At 41.0% G+C, this 19213-nt stretch overlaps 1 pseudogene; it reads left to right on the forward strand.

Moving 5' to 3' along the window:
- Positions 1–14141: 14141 nt before the first annotated feature.
- The window catches only part of LOC149250909 (ABC transporter I family member 17-like), a 59316-nt pseudogene continuing 54244 nt past the window's right edge, over positions 14142–19213 (forward strand).

Consider the following 19213-nt stretch of genomic DNA (forward strand, 5'->3'; position numbering starts at 1 on the left):
TTGTCTCAGTCTTTTCACAATTTTGCATTAATCGCCTTTGAGGGGGGGCTAAATTGTGTATGAGTGTTAATCGCCTTTGAGTATTTTTAGTTTATGATCTTTGGAACTCACACCCGTTTTTCTTGATTTGCACTTGATTGGTTCTTAGATTACATTAGAATCATTGTGTGTTTGAGAATTCTCTTGCATAGATCACACTTGCATAATTAGAATTCTAATTTTCAGGATATGAATGAAAAGTGTGCATAGATTACATTTGCATACTTTGGGTGTTTGCCATTTTCTATCGATTTCACGTTTTAGCCCTAGGACATCTAGTGGCTTTGCGTGTTGAATTTTTGGTCTTCTATCATTCCAGTCAACTTTTTGGTTACTCTCTTGCACTTGTTCAGTGGTTGTTAAGTATTCTATTGCGTTATTCAAGTGATTTACTTCTTTTTCACTTGGATTCCGCTAAGCTTCGTTTTGGGCCTAGATCACATGGCTCATTGAAGTCTTTGGTGTTTTTCTTTGATTTGAAGGACTGTTGTGGTGTTTCGGGGACTTGATTGTGTTCTCATTGAGTGAAATTTGTCTTTTTACTCTTTGTTATTATCTCTCAAAATTTGTTTAGTGCATTTTGCCATAAAAAAAGAAACAAACAATCTCTTTTGCTTTGCATTAGTTAATGGAAAATAAAGCTTTTCGTTGTTATTAGCGATTAGTAACTTTAGAGAAAAATTTTGTTAATTGCCATTAGCTGCATTAGAGTTATTGTTGATTGTTTTGTGGTCATTTTTGTTTGTGTGAAAGCTCTCAACCCTCTCGTAGTTAGTGTTCATCGAACGAAATGATACTTTTTGGCATATAGCTTGCATTTAGGGAATTGTGAGAGATTACATACGGTAGGACCTAGAAATCAAAACCTAATCAAAGATCAACCGTAAAATGAACTGAATAAACTTAATAACGCATTGGAACTTAACGCAAAAATCTAGAGGTCTAGGCTAGAGACGTGCTCCAGCGTCGTTAAACCTAGTCACTTTTGTTTCACTTAAGGTTGGGTGATTCCTCCTTCTGTGACGCAACAAGTGGTCTAGCACGGACTTGAGCTCCCACGTACCGTCGAGTATATGGGGAGACCCCACTAGGTTATCATCCTTTATCCACAGGAAGTCGTGTCTGCCGCCTTACAAGCCGTAACGCACCGAACACAGCATTCGGGAAGATTGATTGCCGTACGGAAAGTCCTTGGTTTTCATATGATTGCCAAGCTGTATATGCAGTTTTACGGGTTGTCTGGTTAACCCTTGCCTAGTTTCTCCAGAGTAGTCACTTTTGATCCTTTTCGGACTCCTTAAAAGAAAAGGCTCACTTGAGCAGTTTGTCACTTCGGGCTCACAAAACATTCGAAGGCGACTAGAGTCACATTTTTGTCCTTTTCTCGACTCTTAAAACATGAAAAGGTCAAGTTCAGTTCCTTTGTCTTAAAATTTATTCGGCCGCGTTCACATTTACCTGATTAGATCTTGTTTACGTTAGCTTGAGCAAGCTTCTTTTCGTTCTCAATGGCAACTTTACCGGGGTTCACCAACCCAGGGACCCCCTCTGACGGGAACCCTGGTCATTTCGCTCCTTTTGGAAATGTTGGTGCTCCTTATATGGCAACGTTGTCCCTCCCAGGGTTAACTGTTGGGTTGCTGGTTTGATTGTTCTCAACCTCTTTGGTCCCTGCCATCTCACCGTCTAGTCAATCTGTCCCTCCGCCTGAACAACATCATGTTGATTCTAAGGTGGATCTCTCCCCTTCTACGCCCACTTCTACATCCTCATCTTCTACTTCACCTGGTGAAAGTCTAGATTCGAGTAACTAGGTGGCTAAGAAGAAGAAGAAGAAGACAAAGAAGAAGAAGGCTCCTAAGGGAGAGTTTACAAGTATAGCTACTCCCTCAGTACACATGAAGTCGGGCCCCCTTCCGCTCCTCCGCGGAAGGTCAAGTTTCCTTGTTGATTATGCAAGGAGGACCATCTTCTTTGCGATTGTCCTGGCATTCCTAGGGTCTTAGAAGTATGGTCTCATGATCCGGCCCGCCCCTCATCGTCCTCTGAAGCTCACGGCGATGCTACCTCATCAGTTGGAAATGGTAAGGAAAAAGGGAAGATTCGAATCCCCTATAGACTTTGTGAAGGCAATCATCCCCTTCACCTTTGTCCTCTCATGGATAAAGCCTCCGTTGTCTTGGAAAGTCTTACAGCTTCTTCACCCCAACTTCCCACTGGTTATCAACGTCTCTCTGTAGCCGCAAATCGTTCCCCTGCTGACAAAGAGATTGATTCATATTCTTCTCTTGTCCAACCTCCTCTTCCCGAACCTGGTTGTGCCCAGCCTGTTCCAGACCAACCATTGGTTGGAAAGAGTGTCGACTCGAGTTCACCACCCGTCGATCGCTCTGTTTCAGACGAGCATCACGCCCATGTTCTTCTCATCTCTTCAGATTCTCCTGAGTCCTGAAATGACTCTCCTAACCCAGCTGCTCCCAAAGGTTCTCCTTCGGTTCCTTTAGCACATGGGGGCAATCATACAATACCCCCACCAAGTAGTCTGGTCGCTTCCTTTGATTGGAATCCCCTGATCGTCGGTCGCCTTCCATCCAATATGCCTTTCCAGATCACAGTACATGCCTGTGCTAAGGCAGTACCTGGCATTGTTTTGGATGAAGGGGCGTCTGTCAGTCTTATGCCGTACACTACTTGGCAAGCTTTAGGTTCCCCGCAGCTCGGGCCAGTCACTCAGAATCTGTTGGCCTTCGACGGAGGAGCCTGTCCATCTCTAGGAGTTCTCCCGAAGTTCCCTATTACTTTGGGGGGAAAAACTGTCTATATAGACATCTTGGTTACCCAAGGTGTTTTAGACTTTAGTCTTCTCCTTGGTCGCGACTATGTTTATGCCATGGGGGCCCTCATTTCTTCTCTTTTCCGTGTGGTTTGCTTTCCGCACGATGGAAGAATTGTGACTATCGATCAAGTGTCATTCGTTAGTCCCCCGATGCCTCCTGCGCCATTGTCATCCCCTCCTAGTTTTCATCCACCAATTGCATCTACCCTACCACAGATCAACTACGTGGCCACCTATCCCATGCCTGGATCCAGTGATGCCGCCATCGTGCATAGTGTCCTGGGGGCATTGGGCCCTGACTTCCAAGATGTATCCCTTCCACCGGGAGTGGCACTCTTGGAAGCCCCGACTTAATATTCATTGTGATAAAGTTCTGGTTGGAGCATAGTTCGTTTCCTTGTGTCAAGCTCGTTAAAAAATGAAACAAAGTGTCTCGAGCATAGTTCCTGATCTTGTGTCAAGCTCATTAAAAAATGAAACAATGGTTATGAGGATAGTTCTTTTACTGTGTCAACCTCATTAAAAAATGAAACAACCCCTTTTCCCAATCGAGTCTTTGATTAGGATCTCGTAAAATCCAAGTCGAGTCTTTCCAAGATCTTGAAAGTGAACCTTCATTCCATCCACTTTGTTGAATGCAATGAAGCTTGGGGGGCATGTACCTCGATTTGCGTTATTATGCTGGGGGCATGCGAACTCATACCAAGCATAGTTTTTCCTTTCAAGCTTGTGTAAACATGAAACAGAATCCAAGCAAAGTTCTCCATGGTTCAAGCTTGTGTAAAAATGAACCCATACCCGATTTACATCTTGTGATTGCCATTTTTATCCGCTGAATTCTGCTAGATGAGCCTTGGTTGTTTCATTCCATTGCTACCATCTCTTTGGCCGATCATATGCTCTCACTTGGTTGTTTATCCTTTCTTGAGGAACTGCAGCGATGAGTGGTTTTATTAGCCAACCTCTTAACCATTACATGTTTTGAGTAGTTCCACCATTGCCAGAACCAGTTGCTACCTTTTATACCACTCGTTCCTCTAGGACGAGTCACCTTTAAGCTCTTTTTTGACTCGTAAAACATGAAAATATTGCCGAGTATTTTTTCCCTTTTTGACTCGTTAAAGAGAATAAAAATGGGGGTCTGCTTTCAGCTCTTTTCCGACCGTTTAAAGACGAAAAGATTGCCGAGTTATTCCTCTTGACTCGTTAAACATGGATAAGAGGTGGTCGCCTTTAAAGCTCTTTTTTCGACCGTTTAAACTAAAAAATATTGCCGGGTTTTTGTCGTTTCGAATTCGTTATTGGCTCCAAAAAGACGTGCTTCTGACCGCTTTTCTACTTTTTCGGGTCGAAGTCACTACTTACGAAAAGTACTCCTCGATCATACTGGTCGGGTGGTTCTTTCGAGCATTGTCTTATACTTTTTCGGGCTCGAGAGACATAACTTTACGAAAAAGGACCCCCCTGGAGTTTTTCTTTTTGCTGTCTTTTCAGACTCTCTAAATAGGAAAAGACGCCGAGTTTCTCCTTTGTCAGGCTCGTTAAAACTTAATGACATCGGATTCCATCGTAATGACGCTCACAAGCATATGCTATCCCCATCAAGCTTGTTAAAAATAACTGGGGTACTCGCCAGAAATGGTGGGGAAAATGGATCCATAATTGTCATCGTGTCGGCAGTATGTCGCTCTTGAACATGGCACTAGTCTGCATTCGTGTCTGGGTGGGAACATCTCATCTTGTTTTACACTAGCCTCCGTGGGTTTGGGTTATCCTATTTGACCTCTCATCTGCTCATTGCCTTGTCACCATGACCTCTGCTCATTTGATGTCAAATACTGCCAAGTCCGCTGTCGTGCCGCCCTATGTCCAAGAGAAGTTGACCTCTGCTAAAATACAACCTCCCTCTGATGCCTCACATAATTCTCAATCACCACAACATCTTTCCTCTGTCTCGTGTCAATGATGTGGGAAACATTATGGCCCACCTTTGATCAAGGTCACTTCCTGTCGACTTCAGCTCACTATCCAGGAAGCTGATATAGAGACTCCCTTTGGTGCCTTGGAGCCTGCATGCCTCAATAGCAGGTTCTTCGTGTTCGACGAGAGGTTTTCATCATTGGCCTCCGATCGAATGATTCTACGGGTGTTTGACGCCAGCTCATTCATTCACACGCCGTAGATTGTACCTATAGTACCTTGAGGGCCATTGTCATTATTGATGGTACCTCTCACGTCTGTTAACAATTTTCATTATTGACTGGTAATCAGACGATGTTCATGCATGTTCGACTTCAACTCATACATTCGCATGCTTGAACTTGTACTCTGTACAAGTTGAGACAGAACGCAAGACCCTGGATTTTGTCTATTGAGATCCAGGCTGCGATTTGTGGATTATTATGATTACATGACTCATTTACTGGATGGCTGCGACCATGCCTGAGTCTATTTATTGATCCTCTCCGGATGGCTGCGTCCATACCTTGGATCTAGATTATTATGTACTCTGTTACGGATGGCTGCACCCATACCACACATATATCATGTACTTGAGATATCAGTTGTACTTCTTTACGCAAGTTCTCCGGCGGTCGTGTTTTCAGTCACGCATGTTCTTGTAAAGAATTTCACCCCTCTCTCTCTCGGGTCTCATGCTTTAGGGGGCATCTGTTACACAGCAATTTGTCACCGTTTGTCACCGTCCCTGTTACCCCTCTCCTACACACTGGAGGACTCATTCCGGGACCTGTGAGAAGTGACATGGCTTGAAACCACTTGCATCATATTCCTCTAAGTATGAGCTTCATTTGCCTTGAAGACATCTCCTGCAAAATCCTCATGAAAACAGCTCTTTTTACATTAGCGCGGGTTCACAGTTCACTGCCCGCGCCAATAAGGGAAATACTCTATAAAGGGCGCGCCATTGGTGCTCTGTCCCAGAGTCGCACTTGCGCCAACCGAATTGAGTAAAGTTTTCAACGACCAAACTCCCGAAGGTTCTCTTCAACCCATTCACCAACTGAATCTATGTTGAGCTAGGATGGTTTGGCTTCGAATCTCCATAGAAGGGAAAGTGGTTTTCCACCTTTCATGGAAGTTTCTAAGTGATAAAGCCAATCCCATGAATAATGTGGTTAATCCTATCTCTTCCCTTCTCTATCTATAAAAGCTTGCCTCTATGCCTTGAGCAAGCTAGTCATAGTTACAGTCACAAGAATTACGATAGTTCCAAGAGTTTAAGAGTTTGAAGCTGCAAGAGCCTTCTTTGCACCCATAAGGCCAAATCTAAGTAAGGAGATTCTTGTCACCCAAAGAGAGAGAGGCTTGTTCCTCATCCCAACAAGCTTTGCAAGACTTGTGTAGTTGATCACCCAGCCAAAGGAGGATTTGACGTCAGAACAATGGTTGTATTCTTCTTTGTTATTTATTAATAATAGATGACTATCATTATGGTTCCACTCTCATTGTCTCATGTTTGATGTTGAGTTATATCTTTTCTGACTGATATATAATTGAATTTACTAGATTTTACGCTTGTTTTCGTGTTGTTATTTGCGCGTGCAGGTATCCTATCACGGAGATCGTGCGGATTGTGACCGGCCAAGGCAAAGGAACGAAGGCGACATCTCTTCGACGAACACTAGCATTGGAATCCAAGTAGGTTCTCACCATCCACTTTGTATTTGCAATTAGGAACTTGCGTGATAGCATTGTGTGATTGTTGCTAGACCCGGTCTGGGCTAGTAGGGATCGTCTCTATCCGCAGAGAGGATTTACCTCCACAACAGTGTTTTTAGTTTATGATCTTTGGAACTCACACCCGTTTTTCTTGATTTGCACTTGATTGGTTCTTAGATTACATTAAAATCATCATGTGTTTGAGAATTCTCTTGCATAGATCACACTTGCATAATTAGAATTCTCATTTTCAGGATATGAATGAAAAGTGTGCATAGATTACATTTTCATACTTTGGGTGTTTGCCATTTTCCACCGATTTCACATTTTAGCCCTAGGGCATCTAGTGGCTTTGTGCATCGAGCCTTCCTTAGGAGTTTTGGTCTTCTGTTGGTCCAGTCAACTTTTTGGTTACTCTCTTGCACTTGTTCAGTGATTGTTAAACTTTTTATTGCGTTATTCGAGTGATTCTCTTCTTTTCGCTTGGATTTCGCTTGGCTTCGTTTTGGGCTTAGATTACATGGCCCATTGAGGTCTTTGAGATCTTTTTTTTGGTTTGAAGGACTGCCTTAGTATTTCGGGGACTTGATTGTGTTCTCATTGAGTGAAGTTTGTCTCTTTTACTCGGTGTTATTATCTCTCAAAATTTGTTTAGTGCACTTTTCCATTGAAAAGAAAACGAACAGTCTCTTTTGCGTTGAATTAGTTAATGGAAATTAGAGCTTTTCATTGATTAGTGACTTTAAAGAAAAGTTTCATTTATCGCCATTAGCTGCATTAGAATGGTTGTTGATTGTTTTATGGTCATTTTGTTTGATTGAAAGTTCTCAACTCTCTCGTAGTTAGTGTTCATCGAATGAAATGATATTCTTTGTCATATAGCTTGCATTTAAGGAATTGTGAGAGATTACATACGGTAGGACCTGGAAATCGAAACCTAAGCAAAGATCAACCGTAAAATGAACTAAATGAACTTAAAAACGCATTGGAACATAACGCGCACTGTTTAGAGGTCTAGGCTAGAGACGTGCTCCGGCGTCGTTAAATCTAGTCACTTTTGTTTCACATAAGGTTGGGTGATTCCTCCTTCCGTGACGCAACAAGTGGTCTAGCACGGACTTGAGCTCCCACGTACCGTCGAGTATATGGGGAGACCCCACTAGGTTATCATCCTTTATCCACAGGAAGCCGTGTCTACCGCCTTACAAGCCGTAACGCACCGAACACAGCATTCGGGAAGATTGACTGTCGTACGAGAAGTCCTTGGTTTTCATATGACTGCCAAGGTGTATATGCAGTTTTATGGATTTGTTTGGTAAACCTTTTTGCCTAGCTCTCCAGAGTAGTCACTTTTGGTCCTTTTCAGACTCCTTAAATGAAAAGGCTCATCTGAGCATTTCTCACTTCGGGCTCACTAAACATTCGAAAGAGACTAGAGTCATCTTTTTGTCCTTTTCTCGACTCTTAAAACATGAAAAGGTCAAGTTGTGTCCTTGCGTATTAAAATTTATTTGGCCGCGATTAACATTACCCGATTAGATCTTGTTTTTGTTAGCTTGAGTAGGCTTCGTTTTCGATGGCAACCTTTTCGGGGTTCACCAACCCAGGGATCCCCTCTAACGGAAACCCTGGTCATTTTGCTCCTTTTGGAAATGTTGGTGCTCCTTATATGGCGATGTTGTCCCTCCCAGGGTTAACTGTTGGGTTGCCGGTTTGGTTGTTCTCAACCTCTTTGGTCCCTGCCGTCTCACCGTCTAGTCAATCCATCCCTCCACCTGAACAACATCATGTTGATTCTAAGGTGGATCTCTTCCCTTCTACGCCCACTTCTACGTCCTCATCTTCTACTTCACCTGGTGAAAGTCTAGATTCGAGTAACCAGGTGGCTAAGAAGAAGAAGAAGAAGACACAGAAGAAGAAGGCTCCTAAGGGAGAGGTTACAAGTGTAGCTACCCCCTCGAGTATACCTGAAGTCGGACCCCCTTCCGCTCCTCCGCGGAAGGTCAAGTTTCCTTGTCGATTATGGAAGGAGGACCATCTTCTTCGCGATTATCCTGGCATTCCCAGGGTACTAGAATTATGGTTTCACGATCCGGCCCACCCCTCATCGTCCTCTAAAGCTCACGGCGATGCTACCTTATCAGTTGGGAATGGTAAGGGAAAAGGGAAGATTCAAATCCCCTGTAGACTTTGTGAAGGAAATCATCCCCTTCACCTTTGTCCACTCATGGATAAAGCCTCCGTTGTCTTGGAAAGTCTTATAGCTCCTTCACCCCAACTTCCCATTGGTTATCAATGTCTCTTTGTAGCCGCAGATCGTTCCCCTGCTGACAAAGAGATTGATTCATATTCTTCTCTTGTCCAGCCTCCTCTTCCTGAACCTGGCAGTGCCCAGCCTGTTCCAGACCAACCATTGGTCGGAAAGAGTGTCGACTCAAGTTCACCACCTGTCGATCACTCTGTTTCGGACGAGCATCACGCCCATGTTCTTCTCGTCTCTTCAGATTCTCCTGAGTCCCGAAATGAATCTCCTAACCCAGCTGCTCTCGAAGGTTCTCCTTTGGTTCCTTTAGCACATGGGGGCAATCATACGATTCCCCCACCAAGTAGTCTGGTCGCTTCCTTTGATTGGAATCGCCTGATCGTCGGTCGCCTTCCATACCATATGCCTTTCCAGATCACAGTACATGCCTGTGATAAGGCACTACCTGGCACTGTTTTCGATGAAGGGGCGTCTGTCAGTCTTATGCCGTACACTACTTGGCAAGCTTTAGGTTCCCTGCAGCTTGGGCCAGTCACTCAGAATCTGTTGGCCTTCGACGAAGGAGCCTGTCCATCTCTAGGAGTTCTCCCGAAATTCCCTATTACTTTGGGAGGAAAAACCATCTATATAGACGTCTTGGTTACCCAAGGTGTTTTAGACTTTAGTCTTCTCCTTGGTCGCGACTATGTTTACGCCATGGGGGCCCTCGTTTCTTCGCTTTTCCGTGTGGTTTGCTTTCCGCATGATGGAAGAATTGTGACTATCGATCGAGTGTCATTCGTTTGTCCCCTGATGCCTCCTGCGCCATTGTCATCCCCTCCTAGTTTTCATCCACCAGTTGCATCTACCCCACCACAGATCAACTACGTGGCCACCTATCCCATGCCTGGATCCAGTGATGCCGCCATCGTGCATAGTGTCCTGGGGGCATTAGGCCCTGACTTCGAAGATGTTTCTCTTCCACCGGGAGTGGCAATCTTGGAAGCCCCGACTTTCTATTCATTATGATGAAGTTCGGGTGGAGCATAGTTCCTTTCCGGTGTCAAGCTCCTTAAAAAATGAAACTAGATTTGGTTGGAGCATAGTTCCTTTCCAGTGTCAAGCTCCTTAAAAAATGAACCTAGGTGTTGGAGCACAGTTCCTTGTCTTGTGTCAAGCTCGTTAAAAGATGAAACAAGGGTTATGAGGATAGTTCTTTTACTGTGTCAACCTCATTAAAAAATGAAACAACTCCCTTTCCAAATCGAGTCTTTTGATTAAGATCTCGTAAAATACAAGTCGAGTCTTTCCTAGATCTCGAGAGTGAACCTTCATTCCATCCACTTTGTTGAATGCAATGAAGCTTGGGGGGCATGTACCTCGATTTGTGTCATTATGCTGGGGGCATGCAAGCTTATAACAAGCATAGTTTTCGTTTCAAGCTTGTGTAAACATGAAACCGAATCCAAGCAAAGTTCTCCATGGTTCAAGCTTGTGTAAAAATGAATCCATACCCAATTTACACCTCGTGATTGCCGTTGTTATCCGTTAAATTTTGCTAGATGAGCGTTGGTTGCTTCATTCCATCGCCACCATCTCTTTGGCTAATCATATGCTCTCACTTGGTTGTTTTTTCTTGAGGAACCGCAGCAATGAGTGGTTTTATTAGCCAGCCTCTTGACCATTACATGTTTTGAACAGTTCCACCATTGCCGGAACCAGTTGCTACCCTTTATACCACTCGTTCCTCTAAGATGAGTCACCTTTAAGCTCTTTTCTGACTCATAAAATATGAAAAGATTGCCGAGTATTTTCCGTTTTTGACTTGTTAAATAGAATAAAAATGGAGGTATGCTTTTAGCTCTTTTCTGACCGTCTAAATATGAAAAGATTGCTGAGTTATTCCTCTTGACTCGTTAAAAGTAAATAAGAGGCGGTCGTCTTTAAACCCTTTTCCGACCGTGTAAAGACGAAAAGATCGTCGGACCCTTGTCGTTTCAGGTTCGTTAACGGTTATGAAGCGACATGGTTTTGATCATTTTTTTACTTTTTCAGGTCGAAATCACTACTCATGAAAAGTACTCCTCGATCGTAATGGTCGAGCAGTTCTTTCAAGCATTGTTTTATACTTTTTCGGGCTCGAGAGACACAACTTTACAAAAAAGGACACCCTTGGAGTTTTCTTTTCTGCTGTCTTTCAAACTCTCTAAACATGAAAAGACGCCGAGTTCTTCCTCTGTCAGACTCATTAAAACTTGATGACATTGGAGTTCGTCGAGATGAGGCCTCACAAGCATATGCTATCCCCGTCAAGCTTGTTAAAAATAACTGGGGTACTCGCCAGAAATGGTGGGGAAAATGGACCCATAATTATTGTTGTGTCGGCAGTATGTCGCTCTTGAACATGGCACTAGTATGCATTTGTGTCTGGGTGGGAACATCTCATCTTGTTTGACATTAGCCTCCGTGGGTTTGGGTTATCCTGTTTGACCTCTCATCTGCTCATTGTCTTGTCACCATGACCTCAGCTCATTTGATGCCAAATACTGCCAAGTCTACTGTAGTGCCGCCGATATGTTCAAGAGAAGTTGACCTCTGCAGAATTACAACCTCCCTCTGATACCTCACATAATTCTGATACACCACAACATTCTTCCTCTGTCTCGTGTCAATGATGTGGGAAACACTATGGCCCACCTTTGATCAAGGTCACTTCCTGTCGACTTCAGCTCATTATCCAGGAAGCTGATCTAGAGACTCCTTTCCTGTGCCTTGGAGTCTGCATGCCTCAATGGCAGGTTCTTCGTGTTCGACGAGAGGTTTTCATCATTGGCCTCCGATCGAATGATTCTACGGGTGTTCGACGCCAGCTCATTGATTCACACGCCGTAGATTGTACCTGTAGTACCTTGAGGGCCATTGTCATTATTGGTGGTACCTCTCGCGTCTGTTAATAGTTTTCATCATTGACTGGTAATCAGACGATGTTCATGCATGTTCGACTTCAACTCCTGTATTCACATGCTTGGACTTGTACTCTGTTCGGGTCGAGATGGAGTGCAAGACCCTGGATTTTGTTTGTTGGAATCCAGGCTGCGATTTGTGGCTTATTATGATCATTACATGACTCATTCATTGGATGGCTGCGACCATGCCTGAGTCTATTTATCGATCCTCTCTGGATGGCTGCGTCCATGCCTTGGATCAAGGTTGTTATGTACTCTGTTACGAATGGCTGCGCCCATACCACATATATCATGTACTTGAGATATCAGTTGTACTTCTTTACGCAGGTTCTCCGGCGGCCGTGTTTTCAGTCACGCGTGTTCTTGTAAAGCATTTCACCCCTCTCTCTCTCAGGCCTCATGCTTTATGGGGCATCTGTTACACATCAATTTGTCACCGTTTGTCACCGTCCCTGTTACCCCTCACCCGCACACTAGAGGACTCATTCCGGGACCTGTGAGAAGTGACATGACCTAAAACCACTTGCATCATATTCCTCTGAGTATGAGCTTCATATGCCCTGAAGACATCTCCTGCAAAATACCCATGAAAACAGCTCTTTTTGCATTAGCACGGGTCCACAGTTCACTGCCCGTTCCAATGAGGGAAATCCTCTAAAAAGGGCGCGCCATTGGCGCTCTGTCTCAGAGTCGCACTCGCGCCAACCGAATTGAGTAAAGTTTTTAACCAACAAGCTCCCGAAGGTTCTCTTCAACCCATTCACCAACTGAATCTATGTTGAGCTAGGATGGTTTGGCTTCCAATCTCCATAGAAGGGAAAGTTGTTTGCAACCTTTCATGGAAGTTTCCAAGTGATAAAACCAATCCCATGAATAATGTGGTTGATCCTATCTCTTTCTTCTATATCTATAAAAGCTTGCCTCTATGCCTTGAGCAAGCTAGTTACAATAGTTCTAGTTCCAGTATAGTGATAGAGAGTTTGAAGCTGCAAGAGCCTTCTTTGCACCCATAAGGCCAAATCTAAGTAAGGAGATTCTTGTCACCCAAAGAGAGAGAGGCTTGTTCCTCATCCCAACAAGCTTTGCAAGACTTTTGTAGCTGACTACCCAGCCAAAGGAGGATTTGACGTCAGAACAATGGTCGTATTCTTCTTTGTTATTTATTAATAATAGATGACTATCATTATGGTTCCACTCTCATTGTCTTATGTTCGATGTTGAGTTATATCTTTTCTGACTGATATATAATTGCATCTACTAGATTTTATGCTTGTATTCGTGTTATTCTTTGCATGTGCAGGTGTCCAATCACGGAGATCGTGGGGATCGTGACCGGCCGAGGCAAAGGAATGAGAGCGATGTCTCTTCTACGAACATTAGCGTTGGAATCCAAGTAGGTTCTCACCATCCACTTTTTATTTGCAATTAGGAACTTGCGTGATAGCATTGTGTGATTGTTGCTAGACCCGGTCTGGGCTAGTGGGGATCGTCTCTGTCCGAAGAGAGGATTTACCTCCACAACAAAAAGAATTATGATAAATCCAAGATGAATGTGGCAGAGAAAACAAGGGAGGTCAAAACATTGGAGAACAAAGTGAGAGCATTAGAAAAGGATCTCTCTCTGGATAAACCTCTAGCAGAAATCAAAGGAATTTTGTGGACCAACATCAATCAATCCCTTAGTGATGTGTGGAGGTCTATCCAAGTCATTTATGAGCAGATTGACTTGATAAGAGCGGCCCAAGTGGAGATTCAAAAAACAAGAGCTTTATTGGGACAGATGCCTGAACAAGCTAACCGGCTGATACATTTTTTGAACACCAAGACCAGCGAAGAACTGGAAGCACTAGAAATCAGAGACAGAATAGGCACCATTCTAGAAATCAAGAGAGTTCTAACCATGAGAACTCTAATGCAAAATTTGGAAAGGAGATGCCAGGACATGCAGGTAGAGATTAATTCTTTCACAGAAAAGTTTACAGTCTTGCATAAAAAAGGTTTTCCAAGTCCTTTGGGAAGTAATGATCATCTGATGAAACACAAAGACTATGTACATAAATTGAATAAATATACTGCTGATCAAATCACTTCATCAACGAGTGCTTCAGGAGAAAAAGCACTTCCATCTGGCCAGGCCCTCTACGACAGCCTAGAAAATTTATTCTACATTGAGCACGAGGTGAAGCATCTGTTCACCATCCCACCTAATTTCTTCAGATACACAGAGACTGACGAAACTTTAAGGAAGCTTCAGAGACATAAATTACCAGGACCGGAGTGGTGGCAAAGTATGTTAGAAATTCTATAAACTTATCTTTGGTACCTTGGTGAATTGAAAATTTTAGACCATTTACCATAATGCGGAAGACAGAAATAAATGAGAGTCATACCGGTCAAAGTATATCAGATCAGGGCTAAGGAATATCCAGGCAACGACGGAGCAGCCAATGTGGAATATCAGTGGAGGACAGCTGCAAACCGACTTACAGAACCTACCTCTGGTACATTCAATAAAGAGGGAGTGGCCAGCACAGCGTCAATTTATTGTTTCCCTGTTTCCGAGACTGTTCGTCTCTATCTTTTGTAAAAGAAGCATTAATCATCACTAGATATTATCTCCTTCAGATATTTTGTAAGATATTTTGATATTTTGTATAAATGCCCCCCCAAGCGAAGTATTTGGGGTTGGTGGATGTTCATAGTTTTGACTGTAATATTGAATCTTTTGGAATAAAAAGTTGTCGGAACCATTTTTGTCTAGCCTAATAGATGAGGAATTGATGCTGAAGACCTGTTACAGAATTCTTGAATCATCTTATGGATCAATAAGTCCCTTCTAACTTGTGTTTTACAATTTCTATGTTTATTATTTGACCTGTGTTTCATGATCTCAATAGTAGAGAAAATGAAGCATTCAAAATTTGCTTAAATGCACTCTGTCTTCAATCTTTATTATTTTATATGTTTTCTTCAGAATTAGTATAAACAGTGAATTCTTAATTGCTCCTGTTTCCCCTGATTCTTTCATCTTGACTATTTGCTAAGGAATTCTTAATTGCTCCTTAACAGTAATAAGCCATTTCTCTCTGTCAACCTGATGAAGGATTCTTAATTGCCTTTCACCCATTGACTCCATTCCATCTAATTTCATCCTAATTTTGTTCCATGTTTGACCACCTTGCTCTGTGATACCATCCTCTGTTTAGAAACCGAATCCAGGAAGCTATCCTTCTTTGACTCCATCATGCCCAATGGACTGAAACTTTTCAGGTTTACCTCACTATTCTATTGAATCTCACCATCCAAAACCTAAACAAAACTCTTGTACTTCATAACTAGCCTAACACATACAGAAAAAGCTAAATCATATAGAGAGATCCCTCTCTGGGTATAGATTGGCTATAATCTGTATCTAAGAGATTGGTCTGTGGTTAACTCAGCCGTATTCCCTTTCTTACAACTTTGGGGAAAAACCTGAGTGATAACAGGTCCTACACTTACTTGATTAAAAAAAAAAGATAATTAATGGCACTATTAAAATTAACCCACGTTTTTTTCCCTCCTACATATGGTTAAAAATTAGGTGTTGATGGAGAAGGCTCAATTATATAAAATTGAGACCTAGAAATTGTAAGTAATGGTCCCATTAGTTTTGAGTGTCGATACTTACAAGAAGTAAAAAAACTTGAAATGCCATATTTTCACATAGTGAGTGAAATCCTTCTAATTTTGGCACAATAGGAAGGAAAAAGCATTCATTTGAGGCTAAAGTGTTGTTCCAACCTAGTATTTTGGGTGATGGTATTAGAATGTAGCACTAAATTTGCAAATTTTAGTCTTTAATAATGTCAATCTTTAAGCTCATTAAGATGTGCAATACACTCATATTTGTTTCTTGCAAATACTACAACGATAATCCTTTAGGTGAATGAGTAAATCCACATCTCATGACAAAACCACAAGCTCTTATCATCATATAATACACAGAATCAAGATTGTCTAGTCTCACTAGATAAGATCATGTTTCAAAACATCATGATATTGCAAGTTCATTCTCCACATTAACTCCTTAAGGCCCATATCTCTCTCTATCTCTCTCAAAACCTTCCTCCCTCTCTGTCACGATTTTTCTCTTCCCCCCCCCCCCCCCCACCACAAAGGTCATTTGTTTGTATATTCTTGTATGATTTATGTATAATAAGTTATTTGTGTATCTTTTGTTTATTCATAATTTGATAATTTATATGATTTTATATTATTGTATTATTTTGTTTTCCATAAGTTTTCTATTAAAAAAATTGTATTTTATGTTATCAAATGAAAAAATTCATTGTTTCCATGAAACCTAGCAAACACTCATGGGTCTCCACTTATCCAAACTATGCCATAACATCTACATTCATGGGATATTAAAGTATACCTCTATTATTACTACATATTAATAAAACTTCCCCAAAAAAACTTGAACCATGCTCCCAATACTTTTTTCTAATAAATATAACCCCTATTTTTATTATATATCCCTTATTTTTACCGAACACCCCTTTTTATATACCTCAAAGCCTATATACCCTCCAACCCCACATCTCTTCCCCACCCACCCACTTATTCATTAACTCTATTTTCCATAATTTCAAAGCCCGTTTTGTGAAATAATGTAGTGGGGTATTGGTCACTATGGTGAATCTCTTGTGCAATAACCCAAACCCAACATCACCTCAAGTAGGCACTCCAAACCCCAACTCATAACCAACAAACATAAACTTTGAAATTGATGTTGGGTTGAGGTATTTTAGAGCCATGATACAAGGCCTATTAAATACTAAAAATCCATCCCAACTATCACTAGCCACTTCCCTAGAGACCATGGTATCTTCCATTGCACATGCATAAGGCCAATCAACTCACGTATCGAATTACAAGGAGATAGTGTTGGAATATTATACAATATGGATAGATAAAAACCAAGTTAAGGACTTATACGTTTTAAGGAAACAATGATGACATTGTTTATTGATCCAAAATCCTAATTAAAACCACCAATGTATGGATGTGTGCATCATTCAACCATTTATAGGCCATTCGATGGATAGGTGGCTTACAGTATTTGAAAAACCCTACCATAATAGGGAGGTGCCTCTTATTTCCATAGGAAATTATTTAGCAATGGTAAATTCTATGGGATGGGTCATTGATCTACAGAGGATAGAAAAAATGTTAGGCATAACCCATTGCTCAGTCTTCATCCTCCTAGGAGAAGGCATAACGCCCTTACAAGTGTCCCCACATTAGGAGAGAGCAATAGCCAAACCCATATTGTGATGTACCTAAGTAAATATATAGCATACTTGTTCCCAAGGCACACTCAAAAACACAATTTTTTGGTGAAATTCAACCTATAATACCACTATACATTAAAATAAAGAAAATCAAGAAAGTGTGCATGGCATACATAAGCTCATGTAGATAACCAAGAAACATTGAATATATGGCATGCAAATTCTCATAAGAATACACAATAGTAAAAGAATGATAAGCATTAAAATACACATTAGTATATAAATACATAGTGAACATAGAAGATACTTATCTTTATGAAAGATTCACGAACTAACTGTAGTCACCATACATTCCACCCAACCATAGGCTTTGTTGCACATTAACTCTCTACAATAGGCTACCCCTAATCCGAGGCTATGATACCACAAGGATAGGTGCCTATGTCAACTCTATCTCTCACAATGGAAAATTTTAGGGGCAAATATTCACAGGTGAGCTAATTTTCCATGATTTTTCCAGAAAAATGATTTGCCAATTTTCATTTTTTAGAAAAATGATTTGCCCAAATTTTACAATATAAATTATTTTACCTTTAAAATCACCAAAGTTATATAGAGTATAAATAAAATCATTATAAATTTGAATAATTTTACAAATACATCAATAAACATTTTACAGTTTTCATATTAGGGACTAGTAAGATTCGCCAATGTTTTTAAACTTCAAGATAATTTTCCATACTTAAAATTATCCTTGTCTCTCATATGCAATCATCTATCAAGAATTCTCTATTTGCACATATGCACAATAGTCATAACTACACAATTACTCAACTAACCCCATGATAATCTCAACTCTTAGCTCTCCTTCCCCTTTAGCCTACAAAATCCAAGGAAAGAAACCCCTTCTCTATAATGTAGTTCCTCATGCTATTATATTTCCCTGCAAGGATCCAATGCTACTTGTCCATAAATCTCAATGCTAGAAGCTCTAGAGAGTCAACCAGGGAAAATTTCACTAACAATTATAATGCATACCAACACTCAAGCATCTTCTTATGCTAGAATTTACAAGTATTAACACACATCCAACAATAATGACTCTTAGAACTATAATTCTTCTTCTCTCGAAGAAGCAAGAACCAAATCCATTGAGAATAATGAATCCCTGACAAGCTAGAAAGGTGAGGTTAAATATGCATGCTCTCAAAATGACACATGACTTCCCCTAGAAGTTCAAATATTGACATTGTATTAACTAATTCATATACTGGTACAATAAAATATAAATAAGAGGTTTAGACTCTCTAGCTACCATCCACTAATGGGATCATATCCCTCTATTACTCATGTCCTTGCCTATTTGCAATCACTGGTGTGTTTTATTAATAATATTTGAAACCATTACATATCTAGGCTCTATAGTCTTTCATCATGTAAAAATATACATTATTAAACTATGGATCAAAACTCACGTTATTACATTCCTCTCCCACTTATTTTGTCACCTTCCTCAATGCTCAACACCATACTAACATATATTTATATAAATTTTACACCAAAAATTCAAAATAAATGCATATATGCTTCCCGCATAGCATCTTTAAGCTCCCGTGTCATTTCTTCTAGGTTGTAGTTGGTCTATTAGACCTTTACTAACATGATGGTTTTGTTCTGGAGCATCGTGGCATTCTTTTCTAGTATACATAGTGCCTATACTTGGAATTATACTTCAAGTCAATGACATGGTTAGGATCAATGTACATACTCTTTCAACAAAGACACATGAAACACAATTCACTATCAAGGAAGCAGACAATGCAAGCATGTATTCAACTCATCTTATTATGTTCAATATCTCATATAGAAAACAAAATTGAGTTGTCAAATTAGTACAATGCCCTGAATTCAATGAGATTTTTTTTCGATTCACTTTCAAAATAAATGTTCATCCACTCTAAATTTTATGGCCATCCTCTTTTTATTTGCATAACTCATTTGTTTGCCTTAGGATTCCTTTCAATATTTGCTTCATCTTAATAATCTGCTCTTCCATTTCCATCAGTAACTCTGACCCAAGTATGATGCTTATTATATGGATTTGTAGCCAATACAAGCCCAATTACTTCTTGCTTGTTTTCACAAGAACTCGTATTGATGACCATATTGC

This window comes from Pinus tabuliformis, chromosome 7 (genome assembly GCF_031772625.1).
Source record: "Pinus tabuliformis cultivar Carrire ecotype Pingquan chromosome 7, CPIR1, whole genome shotgun sequence".
Classification (NCBI taxonomy): domain Eukaryota; kingdom Viridiplantae; phylum Streptophyta; class Pinopsida; order Pinales; family Pinaceae; genus Pinus; species Pinus tabuliformis.